Source organism: Ursus arctos, unplaced genomic scaffold (assembly GCF_023065955.2).
Source record: "Ursus arctos isolate Adak ecotype North America unplaced genomic scaffold, UrsArc2.0 scaffold_14, whole genome shotgun sequence".
NCBI classification, from domain to species: domain Eukaryota; kingdom Metazoa; phylum Chordata; class Mammalia; order Carnivora; family Ursidae; genus Ursus; species Ursus arctos.
In genome coordinates, this window is record NW_026622808.1 from 54637471 (window position 1) to 54648403 (window position 10933).

The 10933-nt window shown below is 35.1% G+C and overlaps 1 non-coding gene across 1 annotated transcript; it reads right to left on the reverse strand.

Moving 5' to 3' along the window:
• Positions 1-1600: 1600 nt before the first annotated feature.
• On the reverse strand, positions 1601-1707 carry LOC113257318 (U6 spliceosomal RNA). Its single transcript, XR_003316929.1, has one exon. It is a non-coding gene; the product is annotated as a U6 spliceosomal RNA (small nuclear RNA).
• Positions 1708-10933: the final 9226 nt, after the last annotated feature.

Here is a 10933-nt window from a genome sequence, read left to right on the forward strand (position 1 = left end):
GAAGTCTTCAACCACAATTCTGGATTTGTCTACTTTAATTTTTCAATCAGATTTTCCTTCCTGTAATTTGAAACTCTGTTGGTGCAACAGTTAGGATGGCCATATTTTCTTGGTAACAAGACCCATTTATTGTTATAAAATGTACCTCTTTGTCTGTGGTAATATTTTTGTTCTGAAGTTAACTCTGTCTAATATTAATATCGTCCCTCTCCTGTTCTTTTTGCTGTTTGAAAAACAGCATTACTGAGATTTAATTCATCTATCATATAGCTTATCCATATAAAGTGCTTTTTTCAGTATTTTTAAAGAATTGTGAAACCAATACCATAATCTAATAAGAACACTCTGCTCCCCTAAAAGAAACACTGTATTTATTAGCAGTTAGCCCTGTCCCTACTAGACCCCTACACTCAGGTTTAAGCAACTACTATTCTACTTTCTGTTTTTATAAATTTGCTTACTCTACACAGTTCATACAAGTAGAATCATACAACATGTGGTCTTGGTGACTCTCGTTTCACTTAGCATAGTATTTTCAATCTTCATCCATGCTGTAACATGCATCAATACTCATTTATTTTCATAGCTGAATGCTATTCCATTGAATAACGTATTTGTTTCCTATTGCTGATATAACAAGCTACCACAAATTTAGTGGCTTGAAGCAGCATAAATTTATTATCTAATAGTTCTATTGATTGGAAATTCAATACAAGTCTCACTTTGTTAAAATCAAGATGTTGGCAGGGCTGCATTCCTTTCTGAAAGCTGAGGAGAATCCATTTCCTTGTCTTTTCCACTTTTAGAGACCTCCCCCTATCCTTGGTTTATGGTTCTCTCTCTCCATTTTCAAGCCAACAAAAGCAGGTGGAGTTCTCACATGGAGTTTCTGTGACTGACTCTTCTCTCTCCTTCTTCCAATTTTAAGGAGCCTTGTGATTACATTGGGCATCTTGATCTTTCAGTGTAACCTCCACATCTCAAAGCCCATAACTTATTCACGTTTGGAAAGTCCCTTCTGCCATGTACGATTACATATTCACAGGTTCCAGGGATTAGGACTGGTCATATTTAAGGGCCTTTCTTCTGCCTACCCCATTTGGATATGCCATATTGGTTTATCCATTCATCAATTGATGGACATTTGGGCTGTTTCCACTTTTTGATTATTATGAATAATGTACTTGTGCATTGCACGTGCATATGTCTCCATTTCTCTTTGGCGTATACTTAAGACTGAAATTGCTGGGTCATGTGGTAACTCTGTATTTTACTTGACGAGAAGCTGCTAAACCATTTTGCAAAGAAGTTGCATAATTTTATATTCCAGCAATCTATGAAGGTTCCAGTTTCTCCACATCCTCACCAACAATTGTTATTTACTGTGTTATTCACTGTAGCCATACTCACATTTTCTTTTCTAATTAATGTTTGTATGATAAATTCATTTCCATTGTTTCACCTTCAACCTATGTATTTATATTAAAGTGGTTTTCTTGTGAACAGCATTAAATGCATCTTACATCATCTTATGTTTGTACGTATACCCTCGCCCTTTTAATATTAATTTCTATAACAAATTTTTGAGAGCCAAGTTTTTGAAAATATGCAACCCTTCACAAATTCACCTGTCATCTCTGCTCAGGGACCCCACTACTCTTCTCTGTATCATTCCTGTTTTAGTATATGTGCTGCTAAAGTGAGCATTCTTACAATAATGTTCTTACTTGCCTTTAGCCCTACTAACTTATAGGCCTTGTGAGGGCAGAGGTAATGCCTCATCTATTTATAATTGTCATTCCTAGCTTTGTGCCTGAAGTATTTGTCGAATGAATACATGAAACTTCATAGATTTTCACTGTACACATTTTATTCAGAGGGCTTATCCCATGGTTGTCAATTGGCTCTCAATTATTTTGTGTTGGAGGGACAGCTGAGAGTATTGGTTATACACTTGAAAGGGAACTGGATTGAACCCACTTTTTCCCAAAAGGTGTTTAATTAACCTTTCGATTCCATCAGTTTCCAACTGTTTAACAAATATTCTTTCTCCCAAGTCAAAGTTCTTTTTAGTCTGATATTTATGTGATCTTTTTCTGGACTGGCTTGACATCATGCTCATTTACTATTGTCTTATTCTGCTCTACATGATGCATTTTGATCAACTAACATTCCATCTAACAGATGTGTCAGTAAAAAGATAGCTTTCCAGTTGCATTAGAAATAAATTTGGCACATGGTTGACACTGTTCACACACAAAGGACGAGGTATCTGGTGAACTGGTGTGTCATGGTGTCATAATGCAAAACAACAAAGTATTTATTAAAAGAATATGTTAAAAAATTTTAGATATGGCAGTATCTGGAGTTCTAAAGAACATTTCATAGATGTTAAATCTGTATCTTTTTTGTGTTGTTGTTTTAGAGTCCGCTAAAGGATTCATCAAAAGTAATTTACAGTTAGAGGATCTGTTTTCATATTACCATGGAAGGAAATATAATTCAGTTTTAAAATTTAAATTATGGACAAAGCATAGACTCTTAATCCTGACTCATTAGAAAAGACTTAAATGAAAACAGCCAGTGTTTTTTTTTATAAGAGAATAGACATTGCAAGCTTTACTATCATCTAAATGTAAAATCTGTCTTTAATACCCTAGATTAAGTGGAATAGATGATTTTAAAAAAATAGGCATGGACTGTTTTTTACATAAAAAAATTACTCTGAATTGTTTTCTAGTTCTTTTCTATTTCTCTCACTTTTCGCCCAGCTCAAGTTAAAATTCCTTGAGGGTAGGAATCCTGTCTTTTGGTTGTTTGGTACTTTCATAGCAGTGAAAAGCGTAACATGCATACGTAGTAGGTGCTGATAAATGTTATTTGAAAGCATGCTGCCTCTCTGACAACTTCTGTTCTGCCCTTGCCCGGATGCCTCTTGCAACACTCTTCTTCCTGTATGGCTTTATTTCTTGTTCAGTCTCTGCTCAGATGTCACCTTGTCACAGAGGCCTTTCTTTACCATGTTGCATGAAATCTCAGTTGCTTTCTCCCTGGTCCATTGCCCTGTAGGACTTTTCTCCACTTAAGAAATGAAACTCTGATTTGTCTGTGGGCAGAATAAGAAAGTATGCAAGAAATTCTGACATATATTTAAACATGAGCTGAATTTGTGTTATGATGGTAATATAAGCTTTTGTGGAAAATTAGAAGCAGTATAGATAAAAGAAAAATTATGTTTTATCCTGCAGTGACATAAACATGCTTAACATTTAAATTTAACACTTTCCGGGGTTTTCTTTGTAAATATTAACTTATTTTATTTTCTACTTTCATTTCTGAAGTTTAGAACACAAAATATATATCATTAAATTTTTAATTTAAATGACAATTGAATATAATTTACCATTAATTTTAACTATTTGAAGATTGAAAAAATTAAAAAGGTGTGTAATGTGTGAAAACAGTTCAAAATGATATGACTGTTATCAATATACCTTTCTGTAAAAAAGTAAAAATACCATCAAATTTTCTTAAAGTGCATTAAGAGAATTAAAGATTTTAACATTATTTAATTGATATTGATAGATATTTTTTAAATTTTATTTTCAATTGACTAAATAATGATAAAAAATTTTATACAAAACAAAGTTTTTCTGTATCTTTGCCTCTGTCTTCTAGAAAATACATAATTTCAATTTTAAAAATCCAGAGTAAAATTAACCTATAGTATTTGACATCCTTAAAGTCAACAGAAACAGAGGCCAAAAGATTCTGTGGCATGTTTAATTACCAAAACTGACATACTAACATTCTGATTAAAATATTATTTCTATCTTAGCATTGCTTTTACAAGATTCAGTTTAGGTCAACACGGAAATGGGAATGAGAGAGAACAGTTATGATGACGTTTTGGCTATATGGTGCCAGTGAGAACTCTGAGATTTCCTTAACTGAACTCCTTTTCTTGTCTAATACGAGTCTGAGTATCTTATATTGATGCCAACACCTACTTTGCGGAATTGTTATGAAGACTAGAAATATTTACCAGTCAGGAATTAAGTACAATGCACATAGTAGACAACAGCACACAGGGACTTATTATCTGATGCATTCATTTGCAACTTAAGTTTTACTGTTTGCTCATATACTACTCCAAATTTGACTTTCTGTCTGCCTGCCTGTCCTCTCCTTCCTTCCTTCCTTCCTTCCTTCCTTCCTTCCTTCCTTCCTTCCTAAAAATGTCTCACCAACACAAGGTCTCAGCAGTTACTTATCCTTTAGAGGAAAGTGGAATGCTTGCTATTATGTCTAGCTTTTCTAACTGGTTATGTGACAGAAATTGTTCTTCTCTATTTTCCTCCTATGAAACAGAGATATTATCTGCTTACCTATAGCGATATAGTAGGTGGTTAAGAGAGAAGATAGTACTTGCAAATAGCTTTCAAAAATCTAAAATATTTAAAACTGTCTTTTCATTTTACACATTTTATCAGAGGTTATAAATTGGTGGCCCTAACTGAGACCCTGAGACTCTATTTGACATGCATATGCAATTTCCTTTAGAAAGAGCCTGTGTTCTCCAACTTACCATATTCTTTACAACTCCTGTGTTATTAGGCCATTTTATTAATTTTTATTAATTTACATTTCCAGTTGAATTATTACCAAGGTGAAAAATGAAAACTGATTTTTGTGGAAACGTCAAGTCATTACTTTGTGAAAACACTTTTGGGTTAGCGCATCCTCAGGGTTCTTTTAGCCATATCAACCAGTGTCCTGTTGTTACTTTCAAGCAGAACTTAGGAGGTTTGTGAGTTTGATTAGTAAAATACATAAAATTACCTTTCTTTCCAGCATGTTCCTTAATTATGAATGTAGGTAACAAACCACAGTAGTATTAGCAGTACCTACACGCCAATACTAATAGAAGTATTTTTTATCCTAATACGGGTTTTGCAGATATCGTGAAAAACTGTTCATCTTTACTTTGAAATTAGAGTTGTTGTGAAACCCACTGCAAGATCGTGTTATCAATGTGTTATTCAAGAGCATACATTGCTATGTCACAAATGCATCCTAATACTATTTTGATAATTGTATTTCAGAATAATTTCTTTCCTTTGTATCTTTTGTAATCCTGTGTGTTTTAGTTCATGCCTTTAACAGCTTTCTTCTGAGAAGTACCTTGGCAAGAGAGAAATAAAATTAGAAAGAAAACAAAACAAAAAACTGAGGCTCTAAAACTGTGTTTCTTTATCCAAAGAAAGTTCTTATTAATGGAGAACAACATATGTATCAATTTGGACTGTCACATAATCTTTTCTATTCAGTGAAAGAAAACATATTGGAAATTATTATCTCCCAATTGCAAAATTATTCCTTTAGTAAATGTTGCTGTACTTAGCAGCACCTTTCTCACAAACACATTTATATGCACATTTTATCTTTTAACACACTTAGCTAAAAGAAGCACAAAATGCTTTAAAATTATGTATTAAGAATTTATTACACCCACCACTATATTTGCATAGACTTGAAAACAGCAAAGTAGCACCGTGTAAATCACTTACAATATGGATTTTGAAAATCTGGACAAAATATTCAAATGTAAAATTTTAAATAGTAGGCCTGGACTTTGATGAGTCTGTTACTTCAGAAATACACAGTTGTTCTCTGCTGCAACTGTCCAATTTATGTCTTCCACACGTTGGAGTACCAAGCAGCATTTTAACCTTCATGTCAGCTGCGAGCTTGTGCAAAAAAGCAGTCACTCTAGATGTGCCAGGTGCTTCTGTGTGTCATTGAAACTAGAAGTGTGAAGAGATTCTGTTCTGTGGCTTTCGTCTGATCAGAGTGTGAGCAAGGATTATGCCTCTGCTGAACAAATTAAGTTTTTTCTTACATGCTTCCCTGAGAATTGTTTATCAGAACTCATTCAAGAGAGCAATATGACATTAAAAAATAATCAAGCTATTAAAAGATAGTTGAAATACTACAGGGTTTTATTTAAACTTTGTAATATTACCCTCCCCCACACCCACAAGGGGAAAAAAAATCAATCGATATGGAGAAAGTATGCAGATATTATAATTTTATATCCCCAGCCTGAGTTTCTCCTTTTAACAACATATCCTATATAGGGTCTAAGAGAATAGTAATATTTTATACATTAATAATATTTTACATATTAACAATAATGTTCACCATTCATGTTAGATTATAAACTCCAAAATGTGGTGATCTTTCTTTTAGCCCATCATTCCAGTACAACATTGGAATGCTTTGTTGGTGAATGGATCCTAGAGAGTATCGTAGAACCATGAGGAATTGAGACAGGAAAGGGAAGGAAGCCAATAAATAGGCTACACAGTGGCTCAATACCCCTGGAAAATTCCAGAAGGGAGTGTGGGAAACATGTCAGAAGCTGGGATAGTGAGTTTCCAGCTCTCATCCATCATTGGCTTAAAGCTACTCTGGAGGCATTGATGCTACTGCGCTTGTCACTTTTTGTGGGTCTCGTGCACAGATCAACAGAAGAGGAAGCCCTCAGGTACAGACCCTCAAATGATCACAGGATAAGGCCTGCTATACCTGCAGGACGGATGAGCACAAAGAGGTTTGGGGGAACCTACTGTGCCTCCTACAATTGCCATACTAAGACATGATGAAGACCATTTTTATGTGATTCATAAAAAAGAAGTTACATGAGATTAGGAGAGAAAATCTCATAGCAATTCTGAGAAAAGTGTACTAAAAATTAAGAAAATTTACCTTCGAATGCTTCTTTAATTTTTGCAGTTATCATAATCATTTAAAGTTGTTCGCATGTTATTAAAAAAAAACTTGGGAGAAAGTAGGTGGAAGTTACAGGACAAATACGTGCAATGAGGAAAGGAAGAGGACAAAATTGCAATAGTGAAAGAAAGCAGAATCTGCTCAGTCTCCCACAGTATTTCAGCACAGAAGGCATGAAACAAAAACCAAGGGCAGATATCTCATCCTTCACTCCTACCATGCAGAACTTACACTGTGAAAATTAACAGCTTTTTGCTTCATCAGAATTAAAATCATACACAATTTGCAAACATACACTCACACTTTGGAAATAGTTATATATATATATATAATTTTGGAAAGAAATTATTCATTCTACAGACTCCATTGGAAAATGCCTGAGAATTACGGAAAATTTTTCACTGTGAGTTAAGAGTGTGTTTTAATTCTTTTCCTCTGACAAGAATATAAACTCTGAAATCAGGAACTCTTATTTTTTTAAATCATTTACTAATACAATGCCTGTTATATAATATTTACACTGTATGCTGTAGTTGAATGAGTGAATTTAGTTGAATGCGTTCAATGAGGTCGTTTCTATAATCTAGTGGCTCTTAAAGGGGGATAATGGGAGATGATCCCCCTCCCCCCATTTGTCAATGTCTAGAGAGATTTTTGGTTGTCACAGCAGAATGGAGGATGTTACTGGCATCTAGCGAGTAGAGGCTAGGGGTGCTGCTAAACATCCTACAATATACAGGACAGTCTCCACAACAAGGAACTGTCTATCTCAGAATGTCAACAGTGGCCAGGCTGAGAAACACTGCTATAATGCCTATCAGTGCTTGGTCTTTCACGTATTCTATTTACACATTATAAAATGTCCTACTAGTCAAGAATGAGGACATTGCTCTTTTGTCCAATATGAGTCTCAACTAATCACACATAAAGTTATTTGATTCATTTTCAAGTTAATTTGTGTGTCCAGAGTTTGGGTTTCTCCAGAAGCCAACCCAAAGACAAATAGTCCCACACATGTGGTTTTTGAGAGGTGATCACTGGAGATACCAGTAAGAAGTAGGAAATTCGAGGAAGGGCAAACAGGTAAGCCCGTTAAAAGTGTGGCATTATCAGCATCAAAAACCACAATGAGATAGCACCACGCATCAGTTAGAATGGCAAAATTAACAAAACAAGAAACAACAAATGTTGGCAAGGATGTGGAGAAAGGGAAACCTTCTTACACTGTTGGTGGGAATGCAAGCTGGTACAGCCACTCTGGAAAACAGTATGGAGGTTGCTCAAGATGTTAAAAATAGAGCTACCCTATGACCCAGAAATTATACTACTAGGTATTTACCCCAAAGATACAGATAGTGAAAAGAAGGGGCGCATGCACCCCAATGTTCATAGCAGCAATGTCCAGAGTAGCCAAACTGTGGAAGGAGGCGCAATGCCCTTCAACAGATGAATGGATAAAGAAGATGTGGTCCATATATACAATGGAATATTATTCAGCCATCAGAAAGGATAAATACCCACCATTTGCATTGACATGGATGGAACTGGAGGGGATTATGCTAAGTGAAGTAAGTCAAGCAGAGAAAGACAATTATCATATGGTTTCACTCATATGTGGAACATGAGCAATAACACGGAGGACCTTAGGGAAAGGGAGGGTAATTCGAAGGGGGAGAAATCAGAGAGGGAGACGAACCATGAGAGACTATGGACCCCGGGCAACAAACGGAGGCGTTCAAAGGGAGGAGGGTGGAGTGATGGGGTAACAGGGTGATGTGTATTAAGAAGGGCACGTGTTGTGATGCACACTGGGTGTTATATGCAACTAATGAATCATTGAACACTACATCAAAAACTAATGATGTACTATTGAGTGGCTAACTGAATATAATTAAAAAAATAATAGTGTGGCATTATCAAGATATTTACCACTGTGGGCAACTGGAGCTAGGTCCTACTGGAAGACTGAGTAGATTCCAGCTCAAAGGTATCCCAACTGAGAGGTGGGGAGGCTAGGGTATATACCTACCAACCCCCTTTCATCAGTGTCTGGAGGCTGCTTTCAGGGGCTTGGACTCTTAAGCACTTCTGAGCTTGGTTGACTACCAGGTTGAGTACACTTCACAGCCAGATAAAGACTTTAGGTAGAGAATCACAGGTGTTCCTCTTAGGCAGCCTTTGGTGTGACAAGGAAAGGCCAAGAGGATCTGGCAGGCAAGGACAGTTACTTCATCATGAAAGGTCAGGTTTATGAGCAAATATGAGTTCATGTGGGGGTTATATAATTAAGATGGTTTGCAGTGAGTTTTTAGTAAACTGTTACTTTTCCTTTTGGAGATTCATTATTCCTGGATCCATATTATTATCCTTTTGATAGAATCACAGAATCTTAGAATCATAGAATCATGAAGCCTTTCAGTGTGTCTAAACCAACCTCCTCCATAACTTGGACAAACAGATATTTAGCTTCATTTTAAGCATTCTTGCCCCACTCCTTTCTAACTACTTGATTAATTTAATTGATCCTGAATCAGAAATAGTCTGTTTCCTTTTGTATTTTTACCTTTTCTTATGGATTAATGAATGTCAAACTAGATCTAGTGCTTTCAGAAATACCTTGACATTAATTGTTGATTTATTTTTGGAAAACTCTATTAAACCCAAAAGAATTAGCCAAATTCTATTCAGAAAATGGTGTTTGAAAGTTTCCATATTTTGTGTACATTTGTAATTTAAATATTAATGAAAGCTTTCCATTAAATACTCATTCCAAATAGGTGTGTGATACTAATTTATAAGGAAACACAAAATTAGTTTTATAGAAACTTCTAAAACTAGTATAAATCAGCCCTCAATGCAATATTCATCTCTGTCCACACATTATATTAAAGTGTGCTAAAATGTATAAATTTAACCGTGATACATAGGAGCTGAAGGCTCTTTTACATGATTTATGGGATCACTGAAGGATTTATTTCTCCTCCCCAGTCGTTTTTCTACCATCGTCTCAAGATTTATATTATCCAATCAGGTAAAGACCACTTTCAACCCCATTTGAATAGGTCATAACTTTTCTAGAAAGGTATATCAGATACTCTAGTGATGTTCTTTGATTTGACAAATCCTGAACAGGAAAAGTTCGGCTGCTAGGATTTCCAACATCAATCCACTCTTCCTTTCTTACAAGTGTTTTTTAAGTCTCAAAACACAGAAAGGAACTGTATAGGTCAACTTCTCAAAAACTGTCACCAAAAACCCCTCCCAAAAAACAAAAAAAAAAGTTACCAAGGAAACTGTTCAATTTATTCTAAATTTAATTTCGAGAAAGGTTACTAGTATAGATGATTTTATGGTAGTTACAACAATTTACTGTCATGCCATAAATGAATTGTCATATGCATTTTAAGTTTATTCTTTTCTTCAAAGTTTGATTAGATGCAATATAATTTTTGTGCCCAGTTGCATTTAGCTCACGTTTTATTCACTGCTATTATTTATATCACACTGTAGAGAGTTAACAAAGGGCAAGAACAGGAGATAAAGACTTTTTACACACTTTACATGTTATCTTATAAATATTTTATATAAGGTTGATTTAAGAAGAAAAGTTTGGTAGTATTAAAACCATCAAAAATATTATTTGAGACTTTTAAATCATGCATTGGAACTACTTTTCAAATACTTCATGCCAATTATGTTACAGAAAAGATTCTAACACTATGAAAGACACTAGTGTTAATGTTGTTTTACAAGAAATATATTTCTTGAAGAATTAATTTATATATTTAGACAGGGAATCTGGCGTGAGTGCCCTAGTTCCATTTGTGAAACATGGATTCCGTTTGGTATCTTTGACAAAGTGCTATAGCAATCAACCTGGTTTTTATTTAGCATTTGAAAGGACAATCAGCCAAATTCTAATCTCAGATGTGTGAACTTATCACATATTTCATGAAATATGCTGCTTTGCAGTATCAAAAATGGATTTGAGGCATTTATGGCAAAGCACAGTACGAGAGAGGCACTTGAGGGTGGATGAATTCATTTGCAGGGAATGAACTTGGGGCTTGACTCGTGCCTTCAAGAACCAAGAACACACGACTTTTATTTCTCTCTTCGTGTTCCAGTCGGCTCAGGA